The sequence below is a fragment of the Salvelinus alpinus genome, chromosome 19, assembly GCF_045679555.1.
Source record: "Salvelinus alpinus chromosome 19, SLU_Salpinus.1, whole genome shotgun sequence".
In the NCBI taxonomy this organism is placed as follows: Eukaryota; Metazoa; Chordata; class Actinopteri; order Salmoniformes; family Salmonidae; genus Salvelinus; species Salvelinus alpinus.
Genome location: NC_092104.1, coordinates 15338350 through 15357331, shown reverse-complemented (window position 1 = coordinate 15357331; position 18982 = coordinate 15338350). Strand labels below are relative to the sequence as shown.

The following is an 18982-nucleotide window of genomic DNA, read 5'->3' as shown; positions in this document are numbered from 1 at the left end:
GATTAAAACACATGGAGTAAAACACATGGAGTAAACACATGGAGTAAAACAAATGGAGTAAACACATGGACTAAAACAAACATACAGTTAATAACACAATAGAAAAATCTGAATACAGTGTTTTCAAATGTAGATGAGTAGGGAGGTAAGGCAATAAATAGGCCATAGAGGCAAAATAATTACAATTTAGCCTTAACACGTTCGCCCTGTATTCATTTTGTGACCTGAAAACAGACTTATCCTCATTTACCTCTTTTCGTGGCGACTCCTTTTCATGGCACCAATACACATGAACATTATCTATGAAATGTAGGCAATATATCCCTGTATTGATATAATCATTAAGCCACTTATCTCTGATAGTGAAACAATTACGATCTCACTGAAGATAAGTGAATCTTTGCTGGCAGAGCAAGTTCAGAATTTCAATCTGTGATGTTGTGGGTGTTGATCTGGAGGTGATGATGTGGGTGATGATCTGTGGGTGATGATCTGGAGGTGATGATGTGGGTGATGATCTGTGGGTGTTGATCCTGGCGGTGATGATGTGGGTGTTGATCTGTGGGTGATGATGTGGGTGATGATCTGTGGGTGATGATTTGGAGGTGATGATGTGGGTGATGATCTGGAGGTGATGATGTGGGTGATGATCTGGAGGTGATGATGTGGGTGATGATCTGGAGGTGATGATGTGGGTCTTGATCTGGAGGTGACGATGTGGGTCTTGATCTGGAGGTGACGATGTGGGTCTTGATCTGGAGGTGACGATGTGGGTCTTGATCTGGAGGTGACGATGTGGGTCTTGATCTGGAGGTGATGATGTGGGTCTTGATCTGGAGGTGATGATGTGGGTGTTGATCTGGAGGTGATGATGTGGGTGTTGATCTGGAGGTGATGATGTGGGTGTTGATCTGGAGGTGATGATGTGGGTGTTGATCTGGAGGTGATGATGTGGGTGTTGATCTGGAGGTGATGATGTGGGTGTTGATCTGGAGGTGATGATGTGGGTGTTGATCTGGAGGTGATGATGTGGGTGTTGATCTGGAGGTGATGATGTGGGTGATGATCTGGAGGTGATGATGTGGGTGATGATCTGGAGGTGATGATGTGGGTGATGATCTGGAGGTGATGATGTGGGTGATGATCTGGAGGTGATGATGTGGGTGATGATCTGGAGGTGATGATGTGGGTCTTGATCTGGAGGTGACGATGTGGGTCTTGATCTGGAGGTGACGATGTGGGTCTTGATCTGGAGGTGACGATGTGGGTCTTGATCTGGAGGTGACGATGTGGGTGTTGATCTGGAGGTGACGATGTGGGTGTTGATCTGGAGGTGACGATGTGGGTGTTGATCTGGAGGTGATGATGTGGGTGTTGATCTGGAGGTGATGATGTGGGTGTTGATCTGGAGGTGATGATGTGGGTGTTGATCTGGAGGTGATGATGTGGGTGTTGATCTGGAGGTGATGATGTGGGTGTTGATCTGGAGGTGATGATGTGGGTGTTGATCTGGAGGTGATGATGTGGGTGTTGATCTGGAGGTGATGATGTGGGTGTTGATCTGGAGGTGATGATGTGGGTGTTGATCTGGAGGTGATGATGTGGGTGTTGATCTGGAGGTGATGATGTGGGTGTTGATCTGGAGGTGATGATGTGGGTGTTGATCTGGAGGTGATGATGTGGGTGTTGATCTGGAGGTGATGATGTGGGTGTTGATCTGGAGGTGATGATGTGGGTGTTGATCTGGAGGTGATGATGTGGGTGTTGATCTGGAGGTGATGATGTGGGTGTTGATCTGGAGGTGATGATGTGGGTGTTGATCTGGAGGTGATGATCTGGAGGTGATGATGTGGGTGATAATCTGGAGGTGATGATGTGGGTGATAATCTGGCGGTGATGATGTGGGTGATAATCTGGCGGTGATGTTGTGGGTGTTGATCTGGCGGTGATGTTGTGGGTATTGATCCTGGCGCTGATGTTGTGGGTATTGATCCTGGCGCTGATGTTGTGGGTATTGATCCTGGCGCTGATGTTGCGGGTATTGATCCTGGCGCTGATGTTGCGGGTGTTGATCCTGGCGGTGATGATGTGGGTATTGATCATGGCGCTGATGTTGTGGGTTTTCTGCTGCATGGGGCCTGAGTTTAGCAGTGAGAGGGAATAGGTTAGGTAATGGTGTATGCCTTCTGTCCACTCTGACTCAGACCCAGAGGGATTGACCGCAGACAGACAGGTGGGCCTAAGTGGAGGACTCTCTCTACATTCACCCCTGCACCTCCAGCCTCAAGGTCTAAGGTTGTCTCTGAGTCTCTCTGAGTCTCTCTGTCTGCGTGCATGCAGACAGTGATTTGTCAGGTTTTAAATTAAGTACCTCTATGCAGTGTATAGCATAACTGGACAAATAGTGTGAAGGTCATATTGAAGACATTGACATCTGTGGAGAGAATGTTGAGAGTTATTTATTGGTAGTATTTGCAGAGAACAGATTTAGGTATTGAGATGGACAGGGGAAGGATTGCAGCAAATGTCCTTTAATTGCAGAAACTTAAAAAGTGAAAAGTGAGCTGAATTCTAAAGTATTTTTTCAAATTCATTATCACACAAGTGGCAGTTGGTTATCTACAGCAGCAGCAGGGTGCTGTTGATATATTGGACAGGGATGCTGAGTAGAAATATATTATAATATCATATAATGTTTACATGAGTTTACAACTGTTAGTTTCATTGTGAATAAAACACCAAACACGTACGCTATAGGAGCACGATACTGCCATGTATGACATAGTAGTTGACAATGACATTCATCACAATGATATTCATCACAACGATGGTCAGAGTAGTTGACTAAAACACATACAAGATCTGAGACCAGGATATGAAACTGTCTGGTCATCTTCTGGCCTTATCCCTTTAGTTAAGGCTGTACAGAGTTCGGGTGGTGGCAATTCCACGTTAACGGAATTACTACTTGACTCCGTTTTTTCACTTTAAAATGTATGCCAACAAAAAACAGGTTTTAGATGGCATACATTTTGTTTTAACAAACAATTTCCACAGAAAAATTTACAAAAACTAATTTAGTGGAAGAACTGTGCAGATGCAAACTTTGGTATTTTTTGAATTTTTAAAAATGTATTTCACCTTTATTTAACCAGGTAGGCTAGTTGAGAACAATTTCTCATTTACAACTGCGACCTGGCCAATAATAAAGCAAAGCAGTTTGACACATACAACAACACAGACAACACATACAACACACAACATACAGTCAATAATACAGTTGAAGAAAATCTATATACAGTGTGTGCAAATGACGTAAGATAAGGGAGGTAAGGCAATAAATAGGCCATGGTGGCGAAGTAATTACAATATACCAATTAGACACTGGAGTGATTGATGTGCAGAAGATGAATGCGCCAGTAGAGATACTGGGGTGCAAAATAAATAAATACAGTATGGGGATGAGGTAGTTGTATGGGCTATTTCCAGATGGGCTATGTACAGGTGCAGTGATCTGTGAGCTGCTCTGACAGCTGGTGCTTAAAGCTAGTGAGGGAGATATGAGTCTCCAGCTTCAGTGATTTTTGCAGCTCGTTCCAGTCATTGGCAGCAGAGAACTGGAAGGAAAGGCGGCCAAAGGAAGAATTGGCCTTGGGGTGACTAGTGAGATATACCTGCTGGAGCGAGTGCTACGGGTGGGCGCTGCTATGGTGACCAGTGAGCTGAGATAAGGCAGGGCTTTACCTAGTAGAGACTTGTAGATGACCTGGAGCCAGTAAAGCCGGTAAAGGAATTAAGGTAAAATCTCCCTCAGGTTTTTATGCAACCACATTTTCCAAGAATGGTGTGTCAGCTATGACATGACACCTTGAGTTTGAAAAAAATCTATTTTGGTTATTGAACTACAGTACAGTGGATGTACACCTGTAAAGGAATTACGGTAGCGGAATTACGTCATGGGTACCTTTTTTTTTTATACCTTTTTTTTAATTTCACCTTTATTTAACCAGGTAGGCCAGTTGAGAACAAGTTCTCATTTACAAATGCGGCCTGGCCAAAATAAAGCAAAGCAGTGCGACAAAAACAACAACACCGAGTTACACATAAACGTACAGTCAATAACACAGTGGAAAAATCTATGTACAAATGTAGAAGAGTAGGGAGGTAAGGCAATAAATAGGCCAAAGTGGTGAAATAATTACAATTTAGGATTAACACTGGAGTGGTAGATGTGCAAGTAGAGATGCTGGGGTGAAAAAGAGCAAGAGGATAAGTAACAATATGGGGATGAGGTAGTTTGGCTGTGTACAGGTACAGTGATCGTAAGCTGCTCTGACAGCTGATGCTTAAAGTTAGAGAGGGAGATATAAGACTCCAGCTTCAGTGATTTCTTTTTACAATTCGTTCCAGTCATTGGCAGCAGAGAACTGGAAGGAAAGGCGACCAAAGTAAGTGTTGGCTTTGGGGATGACCAGTGAAATATACCTGCAACAATTTTCAGCGGATAATTTTAGAAAGAGAGGGTCCAGATTGTCTAGCCCTGCTGATATGTAGGGATCCAGATTTTGCAGCTCTTTTAGAACATCAGCTGTCTGGATTTGGGTGAATGAGAAGCGGGGGGCGGGCATGTCCCAGTTTAGATCACCTAACAGTACGAACTGTGAAGATAGATGGGGGGCAATCAATTCACATATGGTGTCCAGGGCACAGCTGGGAGCTGAAGGGTGTCTATAACAAGCGGCAGCGGTGAGAGACTTGTTTCTGGAAAGGTGGATTTTTAAAAGTAGATTCTCGAATTGTTTGGGTACAGACCTGGACAGTATGACAGAACTCTGCAGGCTATCTCTGCAGTAGATTGCAACTCTGCCCCCTTTGGCAGTTCTATCTTGTCGGAAAATGTTATACAACAGCCTTCTGTGATCTCTTTTTGTCTCCCTCCACATTTGCAATCATACTCTGCTTCCACTGGGGATTCCACTGCTTTCAAAACTCGGTCAACTTCTTCCGTGACAACAACACCATCACTGTCATCAGAAGACTCTACAATGTCTGGTTCAATGAAAAATGTTTTGTCGATCTTTGTCGTTAGCGCCTGTTAAATTCAGGGCAGCGATGTTGAGAGCCGTATCAACACTTTTGCAGTTCTCCATGATATTTTTCAAAAAAGCTGCAGTAGCAAGGATTATCTACACATACTGAGCAGCTCATGTTATAGACAGAAGCCTGCTACATGGCAGACCAATCTGAACTCATCTCTCGGCATGTCCAGCCCATCCATTATCTCAGCCAGTCATGGCTAGCGTGGAGGTTCCTGTCTTTTTTTCGTGGCTAAACCAACTAGGCTCGGAATTTAACAATGTTATTCGTATTTACAGATGGCATACACGTTTTAACATGTTCCATAAGGCATTTCTGTCAAAAATCACATAAGAAATGTATAATTTTTGTGTTCAAATGCCTCTACTGTGAAGTAGTGACGTGCGACCTACACCAAGCTTCCTGAAATGGGCAGTGGTGGAAAAAATACCCAATTGTCATACTTAAGTCATTTTCTATGAAGGCATCTTTACTTTTACTCAAGTAAAATTCAAGAAAGTCTAAAAGTATTTGGTTTAAAATACACTTAAGTATCAAAAGTATAAATCATTTCAAATTCCTTATATTAAGCAAACCAGACGGCACCATATTTGTTTTTATTTTTTATTTACGGATAGCCAGGGGCACACCAACATTCAGACATAATTTACAAACAAAGTGTGTGTGTTTAGTGAGTCTGCCAGATCAGAGGCAGTAGGGAAGACCAGGGAGGTTCTGTTGATAACTGTGTGAATTGGACCATTTTCCTGTCCTGCTAAGCATTCAAAATGTAATGAGTACTTTGGATGTCAAGGAAAATGTATGGAGTAAAAAGTACATCATTTTTTGTAAGGAATGTAGTGAAGTAAAAGTAGTTGAAAATATCAACGATCTACACAAAATACTCTCAGTGGAAAAATAAAAAAATAATAGAAAATGAAACACTAATATATTTTGATTAGATAGGTATTCAACCCCCTGAGTCGATAGATATTAGAATTACCTTTGGCAGCAATTACAGCTGTAAGTCTTTCTGGGTAAGTCTCTTAAGAACTTTGCACACCTGGATTGTACAATATTTGCACGTTATTATTTTTTTAATTCTTCAAGATCTGTCAAGCCGATTAAGTCAAAACTGTAATTAGGCTGCTCAGGAACAATCAATGTCATTTTGGTCAGCAGCTCCAGTGTAGATTTGGCTGTTGGAAAAGACACTGAAGCAGATGTTAAAAAAAAAAAAAAAGTTTTATCTACCAATAGGTGCCCTTCTTTGCGAGTCAATGGAAAAAATCCCTGGTCTTTGTTGTTGAGTCTGTGTTTGAAATTCACTGATTGACTGAGAGACCTTACAGATAACTGTATGTGTGGTGCACAGAGATGAGGTAGTCATTCAAAAATCATATTAAACACTAATTGCACACAGAGTGAGTCCGTGCAACCTATTATGTGACTAGCACATTTTTACCCCTGAACTTATTTAGGCTTGCCATTTCAAAGGGGTTGAATATTTATTGACTCAAGACATTTCAGCTTTTCATAAATGTAATTAATAAACAATAAAAACATATTGACAAAGTGAAAACATGTTTTAGAAATGTTAGCTAATTAATTGAAAATGAAATACAGAAATCTCATTTACAGAAGTTATCACACCCCTGAGTCAGTACTTTGTAGATGTACCTTTGGCAGCGATTTCAGATCTGAGTCTTTCTGGGTAAGTCTTTAAGAGGTTTCCACACTTGGAATGTGGAACATTTTCCCGTTATTCTTTTCAAAACTCTTAAGCTCTATCAAATTGGTTGTTGATCATTGCTAGACAACAATTTTCAGATCTTGCCATAGATTTTCAGGTAGATTTAAGTCAAAACTGTAACTCGGCCACTCAGGAACATTGAAAAACTGCTTGACTGAGGGACCTTAGAAATAATTCTATGTGTGGGGTACAGAGATGAGGTAATCATTCAAAAATCTTGTTAAATACTATTATTGCACACAGAGTGAGTCCATGGAACTTATGTGGCATGTTAAGCAAATGTTTACTCCTGAACTTATCTAGGCTTCTCATAACAAAGGGCTTGAATATTTATTGACTCAAAACATTTTAGCTTTTAATTTTTTATTAATTTGTAAAACTTTTAAAAACAATTCCACTTTCATATTATGGGATATTTTGTGTAGTTGGACAGTTACAATCTAATTTCAATCAATTTATAATTCAGTCTGTAACACAACAAAACGTTGAAAAAATTCTAGGGGTTTGAATACTTTCTGAAGGCATTGTACATCTATGATAGGTTCAAATTTGGTCCAGTCCGGTCCGTCTGTGGACATTACCGTCAAGGCTAGGGTGGACTGTTGGTCGGTGCTCAGTGGGTGAGGATGCTATTTACAGTAAATGGAAAGAGAGGTGGCTCATGCGTAGGAGTCAGTAAGTGCTGGGAGAGGTGACATTATCTGGATAGTGAGAAAGAGAGAGGGGAGGGGTTGACCAGACGGACTGTTTTAACACTCTTGGTTTGACCACCAGACGTCAGAAAGAGAAATAAAACAGTTATGAGCTAATCAGGGAGGACAGTATCAGGTGACCCAACTGTGGTTTGTGACTTATGATTTTCCATTGTAGTCAATTCAGTTGCAGTAATTCCATTACAGTTTTTGGATAATTCTGTTAACAATTCGGTAACAGTATTGTGAGTTTTAATCACAAAATTGATATCAGTAAAATCACTATAACTAATTGGTAGGTCTACCAACCATTACTTGTTAGCTCTGTGGACTTTCATTATCCTCCCTCATGAGAGAGAAAGAAAATAGAAAATATCTTACAGAAGGTATACAATTTTTCAAAATAAATGTACGTTTTGATATTCGTTAGCAGAGGTCTTTGCGTCAACATGATTGTGTTTTTATGTATTTCTAATACCTTTTTAAGACTTTCTGGTAGATGCTTTCTAAGACTCATTTTTCCATCTGTTTTACAGAAATCAAAGCTTTTACTTATGCCTAATTTTTTTTAAATGGAGAATGGTTGAAAAATGTATATATTGCTTAATTTACCCAAAATATAGACTCTTACATGCTGACCGCTCGCTCGCATGTTGATTTTTTTCCACCCACACCAGATGCGATCAGGAGCCTCAGGTTGAAATATCAAAACAAACTCTGAACTAACTATATTAATTTGGGGAGGTTGAAAAGCATTAATAATTTATGACAATTATCTAGCTTGCTGTTGCTAGCTAATTTGTCCTGGGATATAAACATTGGGATGTTATTTTACCCTAAAATGCACAAGGTCCTCTACTCTGACAATTAATCCACAGATAAAAGGGTAAACTGAGTTAGTTTCTAGTAATCTCTCCTCCTTCAGGCTTCTCCTTCTTTGGACTTCATATGGTGGTCAGCAACCAACTTTAAGGTGCACTACCACCACCAACTGGACTCGAGTGTGGATCTCAGTTCATCTTTTAATCCCCCACGTGCGTATATGCTCCTAAAAACGAATGAGGAGATGGGAGAGGCGGGACTTGTAGCGCGTCAAGCGTCACAAATATAACCAAGTGTCTTTTTAGCGCCTGGCTACGCAGACGCACGAGCGGTGCGGGTGCAATGATTGAATATAATGTATGTGTACATTTATTTTGCAATGCGGGGGGTGTGGTCAGCATGTTAGCTTTCATTTGACACCACATTTGATATGTTCCTATGAACTTCATGCTGGTGCTCATGGGACCTTTCAGATGGAAATGCCCTCGGGTACAAAGCTGTAGTGTTTACTTACAGACAATTCCTCCCAAATCCTTAGTTTAACTCTGGGATTTTGACACCGGCAAGAGTCTACACTATACATAGAGGTTAAGTTCCTACACTGGATGGTTGGTAGAGGTTGTGATGTGCAGAGAATAAAATGAGTCATTTTCCCAGCATGGCTGAGCTGTTTCTGACAATGTTGTTGAAGATGTAGCCTACCACCGTGTTCCTCACTTATCCTGTCACACTTCAATGAAAAAATAATTGAATGACATTGGTCTCACTCATCCTCAACTAGGGTTGCACATTTCCAGAGATTATCCCAAAATTCCCAGGATTTCCAGAAATCCCGGTTGGAATATTCTGTGAATCAGTAGGGAGGGAATATGCAGAAAATCCAGTCATCCTCCAACCAGAATTCCTGGGAGTTTTGGGAAAGTTACCAGATCAATTCTGTTCTCAGCTCAACATCAGATACAGGCTACTGTGCTATAGTCAACTGAGCTTGACTTCACCCTCAGTCTTCCAAACGTGAAGTAGAACTAGCTAATGGTTTTCCTGGTAAAAAAAGACAACTCATTGATATGCTTTACATCATAGGACAACGATATAGAATAGCATTTTGGCAGTCTGCCCTGGTCGCTGGCCAACGAGACTCTGCTCGGCTCCATTTTGGAATGTTCTGTAGCACCCATCTCTCGATCTGTTATCCCCTTATCACAGATGCAATCATGTCTAATGCATTTTAGGATGTGATGAACCGCACATCGCATTATCATTATTATAATTATTTTTGCATTATCACAACCTTTGCCTCCCCTCCCCTCTTCTTTGAGTGTGTGTGTGAGCATGCGTCTGTGTGCCTTTTTTCATGTCAGCCGAGGGTGTATTTTGATATTTTGATACGGCATCCATCCTCCAAGGTGTCATCTCCCTCCCACTGTCTGTCCATCTGGTCCTAGACACCGCTCTCTGTGGGCGTCATGATGAGGAGACTGTGGCGTGGGGATTGAAAGGACTCTCATTACCTGCCAAAAGCTCCACAGGTTGACAAGGGAGAGAGGAGATGTTGGACGCTAACAAAGAGGAGCTCTTAGATGTAGTTTCTCTATTGAGCTTTGAGTGCGGACTTGAAGCCTATTCAGCTAATTGTTAGATTTAATTGATTTTCCTACTGTAAGTGGAGAAGAGACCCACCGACTTGCTTCGGGAATGTTGTGGATTATTTTTCATGGCCAGTCTTCTGTGCATGGATGAATAGAGTGTGTCTGTGTGAGACTCACAGCTTTACTGTAACACCATTGTGGGTAGTGTGAATGACAGAGTAAAGCTGTTCAACTTCATAAAACCCAGGACATATTCATCACTTTCCAATATCCCCCCTTTTATATAGAGTAGGCTTTCATTTCACTGCTACCAATCTTGTATATTATTTACATTGACTGCGATGCAAAGTATCCATTGAGAGCACACTGGTAGCTAAGCTAACATTCATATTGAGAACCTGTACCCTGCTCCTTGTGGGGGGAGTGGGACAGCAAAGTTAGCCAAGAGCTGAAGAGAAAGCTCACCTTGGGGTGACTTCACACCTCTCTCTTTCCCATGGTATATTTTCTCCATAGTAATCGAAGGTAACTCTACGTTTGGCAAGAATCATGGTAAATTGCAGTAATAAAGGGTGGTTACATTTACATAAACTCTCCGAGAGACAACAGGCTTCTAGTCACCGTGTGCATGCGTGCGTCTGAACTATTACTCACCAGCGTCCGTGGCACAGCTCATCTGCTTCCCTACACACATGTTAATGGCTGGCTGTAGTGTAGGGTCCTAATGGAGCTGATAGTCATGTCAGACAGACAGGCGGGACCATATAATTAGGAATTAGAATACTAATAATAACTACTAGTAATCTAGTAGAATCTCTATGGGTGGGAATCCCCACTGGGTCATTCAGATCCTCTGGAACATACTGAACATGACTTCTAGAATGTTATGCATGTATTCTATTCAAAGAGGTATCATACAATACTTGATGAATTTATGACATTTTTTCCAATTATTGATAAACATGCACGTGTTAAGAAACTGACTGTTAGAACTGTTAAGGCTCCATGGATTGATAAGGAATTTAAAAACTGTATGGTTGAAAGAGATGGGGCAAAAGGAGTGGCTAATAAGTCTGGCTGTACATCTGACTGGCTGACTTACTGCAAATTGAGAAATTATGTGACTAAACTCAACAAAAAGAAGACACTTTATTATGAAGCCAAGATCAATGATATAAAGAATGATGGAAAAAACTTTGGAGTACTTTAAATGACATTTTGGGCAGAAAGACAAATTCAACTCCATCTTTCATCGAATCAGATGGCTTATTCATCACACAACCATTTGATGTTGCCAATTATTTTAATGATTATTTCATTGGCAAAGTAGGAAATCTAAGGCATTAAATGCCCACGACAAACAGTGAGCAATTATATTCATGCATTAAAAAATACAAAATAATGAAAGAAAAGCAGTGCAAGTTTTGAATTTTGTAAAGTTAGTGTGGAAGAGGTGGAACATTTATTGTTAATGATCAATAATTACAAACCTCCTGGCAATGACAACTTAGATGGAAAACTACTGAGGATAGTAGCTGACTCTATAGCCACTCCTATCTGTCATATATTTAATCTGAGCCTAAAGGAAAGTCTTTGTCCTCAGGCCTGGAGGGAAGCCAAAGTAATTCCGCTACCCAAGAGTGGTAAAGCGGCCTTTACTGGTTCTAACAGCAGACATATAAGCTTGCTGCCAGCTCTTAGCAAACTGTTAGCATTGTGTTTGGTCAAACACATTTTTTTCTATTTCTCTGTAAACAAAATAACAACAGACAGCATGATTATAGAGAAGGGCACTCAACATGTACTGCACTGACACAAATGACTTATGATTGGTTGAAAGAAATTGATAAGAAGATTTTGGGGGCTGTACTGTTAGATTTCAGTGCAGCCTTTGATATTATTGCTCATAACCTGTTGTTGAAAAAACGTATTTATTATGGCTTTTCAACCTCTGCCATGTCGAGGATTCAGAGCTATCTATCTAATAGAACTCAAAGGGTTTTCTTTAATGGAAGCTTCTCAAACATGTAAAGTGTGGTGTAACACAGGGCCTCTACTCTTTTCTATTTTTACCAATGACCTGCCACTGGCATTTAACAAAGCATGTTTGTCCATATGTATGCTGATGATTCAACCATATACGCATCAGCAACCAAAGCTAATGAAGTTTCTGAAACCCTTAACAAGGAGTTGCAGTCTGTTTTGGAATGGGTGGCCAGTAATAAACTGGTCCTGAACATCTCTAAAACTAAGAGCATTGTATTTGGTACAAATCATTCCTTAAGTGCTAGACCTCAGCTGAATCTGGTAATGAATGGTGTGGATGTTGAACAAGTCGAGGAGACTAAATTACTTGGCGTTACCTTAGATTGTGAACTGTCATGGTGAAAACATAGATTCAATGGTTGCAAAGATGGGGAGCAGTCTAGCCGAAATAAAAAGATTCTCTGCTTTTTTGACACCACACTCCAAAAAGCAAGTTCTGCAGGCTTTAGTTTTGTCTAATCTTGATTATCCCACCAGACATTTCGCTACACTCGCATTAACATCTGCTAACCATGTGAATGTAACAAATAAAATTTGATTTGTCCAGTCGTGTGCTGCAAGGAAAGACCTAGGTAAGCTGCAGCTGGCCCAGAACAGAGCGGCACGTTTTGCTCTTAATTGCAATCAGAGGGCTGATATAAATACTATGCATGCCAGTCTCTCTTGGCTAAGAGGGGAGGGGAGACTGACTGCATCACTTATTATTTTTTATAAGAAACATTAATGTGTTGAAAATACCAAATTGTTTGCATAGTCAACTTACATACAGCTCTGCCACACACACTTATCCCACCAGACATGCCACCAGGGGTCTTTTCATAGTCCCCAAATCCAGAACAAATTCTAGAAAACTTCCTTCCATCTCATATTGCTCAAATAAACAGCACACCTGGTTTCAAAAAACAGATAAAGCAACACCTCACGGCACAACACCTCTCCCCTATTTGACCTAGATAGTTTGTGTGTATGAATTGAGATGTAGGCTACGTGTGCCTTTAAAAAAATGTATGTAGTTCTGTCCTTGAGCTGTTCTTGTCTATTGATGTTCTGTATTATGTCATTCTGTATTATGTTTCATGTTTTGTGTGGACCCCAGGAAGAGTACCTGCTGCTTTTGCAACAGCTAATGGGGATCTTAATAAAATACCAAGAGCTGTTTTAATTATGGAATATACACTGAGTGGACAAACCATTAGGAACACTTTTCCATGACAGACTGACCAGATTAATCCAGGTGAAAGCTATGATCCCTTATTGATGTCAGTTGGTAAATCCACTTTAATCAGTGTAGATGAAGGGGAGGTGACAGGTTAAAGAAGGATTTTTACGCCGTGAGACAATTGAGATATGGATTGTGTATTTGTGCTGTTTAGAGGGTGAATGGGCAAGACTCAAGATTTACAGTGCCTTGCAAAAGTATTCATCCCCCTTGGAGATTTTCCTATTTTGTTGCATTACAATCTGTAATTTTAAATAGATTTTTATTTGGATTTCATGTAATGGACATACACAAAATAGTCCAAATTGGTGAAATGAAGAAAATAACTTGTTTCAAAAAATTCTAAATGGGAAATTGGTGCGTGCATATGTATTCACCCCCTTTGCTATGAAGCCCCTAAATAAGATATGGTGCAACCAATTACCTTCAGAAGTCACATACTTAGATTGCTCACAGGTGGACTTTATTTAACTAAGTGTCACATGATCTCAGTATATATACACCTGTTCTGAAAGGCCCCAGAGTCTGCAACACCAGTAAGCAAGGGGCACCACCAAGCAAGCGGCACCATGAAGACCAAGGAGCTCTCCAAACATGTCAGGGACAAGGTTGTGGAGAAGTACAGATCAGGGTTGGGTTATAACAAAATATCCAAAACATTGAACATCCCACGGACCACCATTAAATCCATTATTAAAAAATGGAAAGAATATGGCACCACAACAAACCTGCCAAGAGAGGGCCACCCACAAAATCACGGACCTGGCAAGGAGGGCATTAATCAGAGAGGTAACAAAGAGACCAAAGATAACCCTGAAGGAGCTGCAAAGCACCAAAGCGGATATTTGAGTATCTGTCCATAGGACCACTATAAGCCGTACACTCCACAGAGCTGGGCTTTACAGAAGTGTGGCCAGAGAAAAGCCATTGCTTAAAGAAACAAAATAAGCAAACACATTTGGTGTTTGCCAAAAGGCACGTGGGAGACTCCCCAAACATATGGAAGAAGGTACTCTGGTCTGATGAGACAAAAATGTAGCTTTTTGTCCACCAAGGAAACCGCTGTCTGGCACAAACCCAACACCTCTCATCACCCCGAGAACACCACCCCCACAGTGAAGCATGGTGGTGGCAGCATTATGCTGTGGAGATGTTTTTCATCTGCAGGGACTGGCATACTGGTCAGAATTGAAGGAATGATGGATGGTGCTAAATACAGGGGAATTCTTGAGGGGAAACCTGTTTCAGTCTTCCAGAGATTTGAGACTGGGACGGAGGTTCACCTTGCAGCAGGACAATGACCCTAAGCATACTGCTAAAGCAACACTCGAGTGGTTTAAGGGGAAACATTTAAATGTCTTGGAATGGCCTAGTCAAAGCCCAGACCTCAATCCAATTGAGAATCTGTGGTATGACTTAACGATTGCTGTACACCAGCGGAACCCATCCAACTTGAAGGAGCTGGAACAGTTTTGCCTCAAAGAATGGGCAAAAATCCCAGTGGCAAGATGTGCCAAGCTTATAGAGACATACCCCAAGAGACTTGCAGCTGTAACTTCTGCAACAGGTGACTCTACAAAGTATTGACTCTGACGGGGGAATAGTTATGCACGCTCAAGTATTCCTATTATTTTTGTCTTATTTCTTGTTTGTTTAACAATAAAACATATTTTGCAGCTTCAAAGTTGTAGGCATGTTGTGTAAATCAAATGATACAAACCCCCCCAAAAATCTATTTTTATTCCCGTGTTGTAAGGCAACAAAATAGAAAAAATTCCAAGGGGGGTGAATACTTTCACAAGCCACTGTAAGTGCCTTGAACATGGTATGGTAGTAGGTGCCAGGCGCACTGTTTTGAGTGTGTCAGGAACTGCAACGATGCTGGGTTTTCCACACTCAACAGCTTCCCGTGTGTATCAAGAATGGTCCATCACACAAAGGACATCCAGCCAACTTGGCACAACTGTGGGAAGTGTTGGAGTCAACATGGGCCAGCATCCCTGTGGAATGCTTCCAACACCTTGTAGAGTCCATGCCCCGACGAATTGAGACTGTTCTGGGGTCAAAAAGGGGTGCAACACAATATTAGGAAGGTGTTCTTATTTTTTTGTACACTCAGTGTAGTCTAATAATTGTAGTCTAATATGGAATGATAAAGTCTGGTTTCACTAGATTAGGGGTTGGGTTGAGACATTTGCTACTTACCCCTACCAATCCCGAGACCCCATAAAAAAAAAATAGGCTTTTCATTTATCCGACTTTCATTTTCCTCTTTAGTTGTTGGTAATCAGGCCTGCTACTGTTGTGTCGTCTGCAAACTTGATTATTGAGCTGGAGGCGTACATGGTCAAGCAGTCATGGGGTGAACAGGGAGTACAAGAGGGGGCTGAGCTTGCACCCTTGCGGGGCCCCTGTGTTGAAGATCAGCGAAGTGAAGGTGTTGTTTCCTAGCTTCACCACTTGGGGGCGGCCCGTCAGGAAGTCCAGGATCCAGTTGCTCAGGCCGTGGTTCAGACCTAGGGCCCCGAGCTTAATGATGAGCTTGGAGGGTACAATGGTGTTGAAGACTGAGCTATAGTCAATGAACAGCATTCTTACATATGTAATCCTCTTGTCCAGATGGGACAGGGGAGTGCGATGGCGATTGCATCGTCTGTGCATCTATTGGGGCGGTAAGCAAATTGAAGTGGGTCTAGGGTGTAAGGTGGAGGTGATATGACGCTTAACTAGCCTCTCAAAGCACTTCATGATGACAGAAGTGAGTGCTACGGTGCGATAGTCATTTAGTTCAGTTACTTTTGCTTTCTTGGGTACAGGAACAATGGTGGACATCTTGAAGCAAGTGGGGACAGCAGACTGGGAGAGGGAGAAATTGAATATGTCCGTAAACACTCCAGCTAGCTGGTCTGCGCATGCTCTGAGGACGCGGCTAGGGTTGCTCTGGGCCGCTTAAATGTCTTACTCATGTCAGCCACGGAGAACGAGAGCCCACAGTCCTTTGGAGTGGGCCGGGTCGATGGCACTGTCTTATCCTCGAAACGGGCGAAGAAGGTGTTTAGCTTGTCTGGGTGCAAGACGTCGGTGTCTGCGATGTGGCTCGTTTTCTCTCTGTAATCCCTGATTGTCTGTACACCCTGCCACATACGTCTTGTCTGAGCTGTTGAATAGCGACTCCACTTTGTCTCTGTACTGACATTTTGCTTGTTTAATTGCCTTACAGAGGGAATAACTACACTGTTTGTATTCAACCATATTCCTAGTAAAATGTATTCCTAGTGTGTGTAAAAGTCGATAATGTCCATATTAATGTTTTAAAATGTATGTAAATTGTTAAGTATTTCTGTCTGTACTGTCTTTTTCTTTGTGTTGGACTGCAGGAAGACTAGGTGTCAGCATTGGCGTCAGCTAATGGGGATCCCCAAAAATATGTCCAGCCCTTATATTTATCCTCACTAGTGTTTTACTCTTTTCTTTTCAGGACAACCAGGGCTACAAGTAGAACACAAAACTATTTGACATAAACAGTTGCATTAGTGAGTTTTATTGACAAATGTCAATAAAAAAAAAAGGTTTGCCAAAGCAAAAACCTGTTATAAATGAATGTATATGTGTGCTGTGTACAGAAATGTTTTGCTCAGCGGGAAATGAATATCCAACGAGTTAGTGACACAAACTGAGTTTGTGACAGCAACTATGTGAGGTTATTATAGACACTATGTCCTTGTGTTTCCTATGATCTTCTGTGTAGAATTACCCCTTACCTTCTAACAACTCTTGTGTAGCTTGTGAGTGTTGTAGAGTCTCAGCTTTTCATAGATAGATAGATTTTAATAGTTTGTAGCTCAAACTATTCTGACTCCACAGAAGTTTTTGTAAAAAGACCGTGTCCCAGACCCCTTTGGGATCCACCCTTGTCTCACGAACACCGCTCTAGCTCAGTCCCTCGTTAATCTCACAGACTAATAGTTGAAGCCAAAGGATGCAGAAGAAATCCAATCCAAGACTAATCCAGTGGTACAACCAAGAAGCCTGTAGCTCAAACACACAATGTTTAAAAGAGGTTAGAAGTCCAGATTTGAATTAAAAACTGATTTGTTCAAATTAGACCAGAGGTAATTGAGTTCATTACTGTCACAGAGTCAAGCCTTATGGGCTGGTGTTGTGTTGGTTTCTGCACCCCTATTTGGGCCTACTTCCTTATTTCACTTCCCAGTGCACCAACTAAGACAACACAACACACCAGCCAACCATGACATTTCCTCTCTCACACACACACACACACACACACACACACACACACACACACACACACACACACACACACACAGACACACAGAGACACACAGAGACACAGACAAAGAGACAAAGAGACAAAGAGACACAGTGGGAGATGGCTATAAATAAGTTGCATAATGAGAGTGTGGTGTCACTGTCCTCATGCTCCGTCGCCCGCAGCCAGACTGTCCCCAACTTCCCCTAGCCGAAACGCCTCAACACACTCACTCTCTCTCTCTCCTCTAGTTCTGAATATGCAGATTTAGAATCTGGCATTGCAAGGTTTGACTGGATCATGGGTTTAGATTGGTATATAATGAAGGTTTAGGGAAAGCTGAGCCACAGCTCAAGGAGAAATGGATGCCCTTCATGTCTGCTGATCAGAGCAATGTGTCTGAACTTCACTCAAACACTGTTAACACACACAGTCGAAGGTGGGTCAGGCCTGGGTCACAACCGTTCATTCACATCAGTGGATCTTTCACAGGGCCAGATCAACAGGTTCATGTGCGTATCAAATCAAAGGTTATTCGTCATGTACACATGTGTCTTGGTCACGCAGTTGAATAAATAGTACATAAATAGAACAGCAGCGTTGACTGTATGTGTGCTTCTGTGTGTGCATTGATATAGTGGTGTGTAAACTCTGATCGTCAGTCACAGTGAAAAAAGGTACGCTCCCTATCCTTTCAATACTTTTCCCACAAAAGAGTGGGTGAAGTACGTTGACTTGCGTTTACCCTCCACTACACCACTGTGTGTTGTGTTTAAGGGGTGGATGAACATGCGTCCCCTGTACTCCTGGTTTATACATTTCCATTGATCAGATCAGCGAGCTGTGCCATGACGTTTTGATCTAATAATACGTCTGTGGCTGAAGGTGGTGAATATGGGGATAGATTGCCACAACACAGACAAGGGCAGGGCACAGGAACACACACAGTGTTTCCTAACGGTGGCTGGCCATCCGTTTGACATTAATAAGCCATGACAGGGCTCAGAGCCCTAAAAGACAACAAACTGACAAGAATAAGGTGCATGTGTCCCTGGGGCCTTTCATTCCCTGTGTCTCCCTGCCAGCACACTTCAAGCCTCTCTCCGCTCTCATTGATGTGAAAATGCTACTACATACAGGGGAATATCAATGTGCGTGTGTACTGTGCATGTGTTACACTGGCACGTATGAATGTGCGCTATGTGCCACGCCTGTGTGTTTGTTTGTCTGAATCATTCCAGCTCTGTTCTCTGCTGCTGTATCTCCTGAGTCCTGCTGCCTTCTCACACACATGCACAGATCAAAGCCACACTGGGCCCTTCATACACACAGAATATTTAAATATGTTGAGTTTGTTTATTGTGCTGGCCTGGGTTAGTTTGTTTATTGTGCTGGACTGGGTTAGTTTGTTTATTGTGCTGGACTGGGTTAGTTTGTTTATTGTGCTGGCCTGGGTCCGGGCCTGGTTTAGTTTGTTTATTGTGCTGGACTGGGTTAGTTTGTTTATTGTGCTGA

The 18982-nt window shown here is 41.8% G+C and overlaps 1 protein-coding gene and 1 long non-coding RNA gene across 4 annotated transcripts in view; both read left to right on the top strand.

The window, feature by feature from the left end:
- The window catches only part of LOC139545044 (succinyl-CoA:3-ketoacid coenzyme A transferase 1, mitochondrial-like), a 145476-nt gene that overhangs the window by 24881 nt on the left and 101613 nt on the right, over window positions 1-18982 (top strand). The gene's annotated exons all lie outside the window — the stretch shown is intronic.
- Window positions 1-18982, top strand: part of LOC139545045 (uncharacterized) — a 33827-nt gene that overhangs the window by 986 nt on the left and 13859 nt on the right. The gene's annotated exons all lie outside the window — the stretch shown is intronic.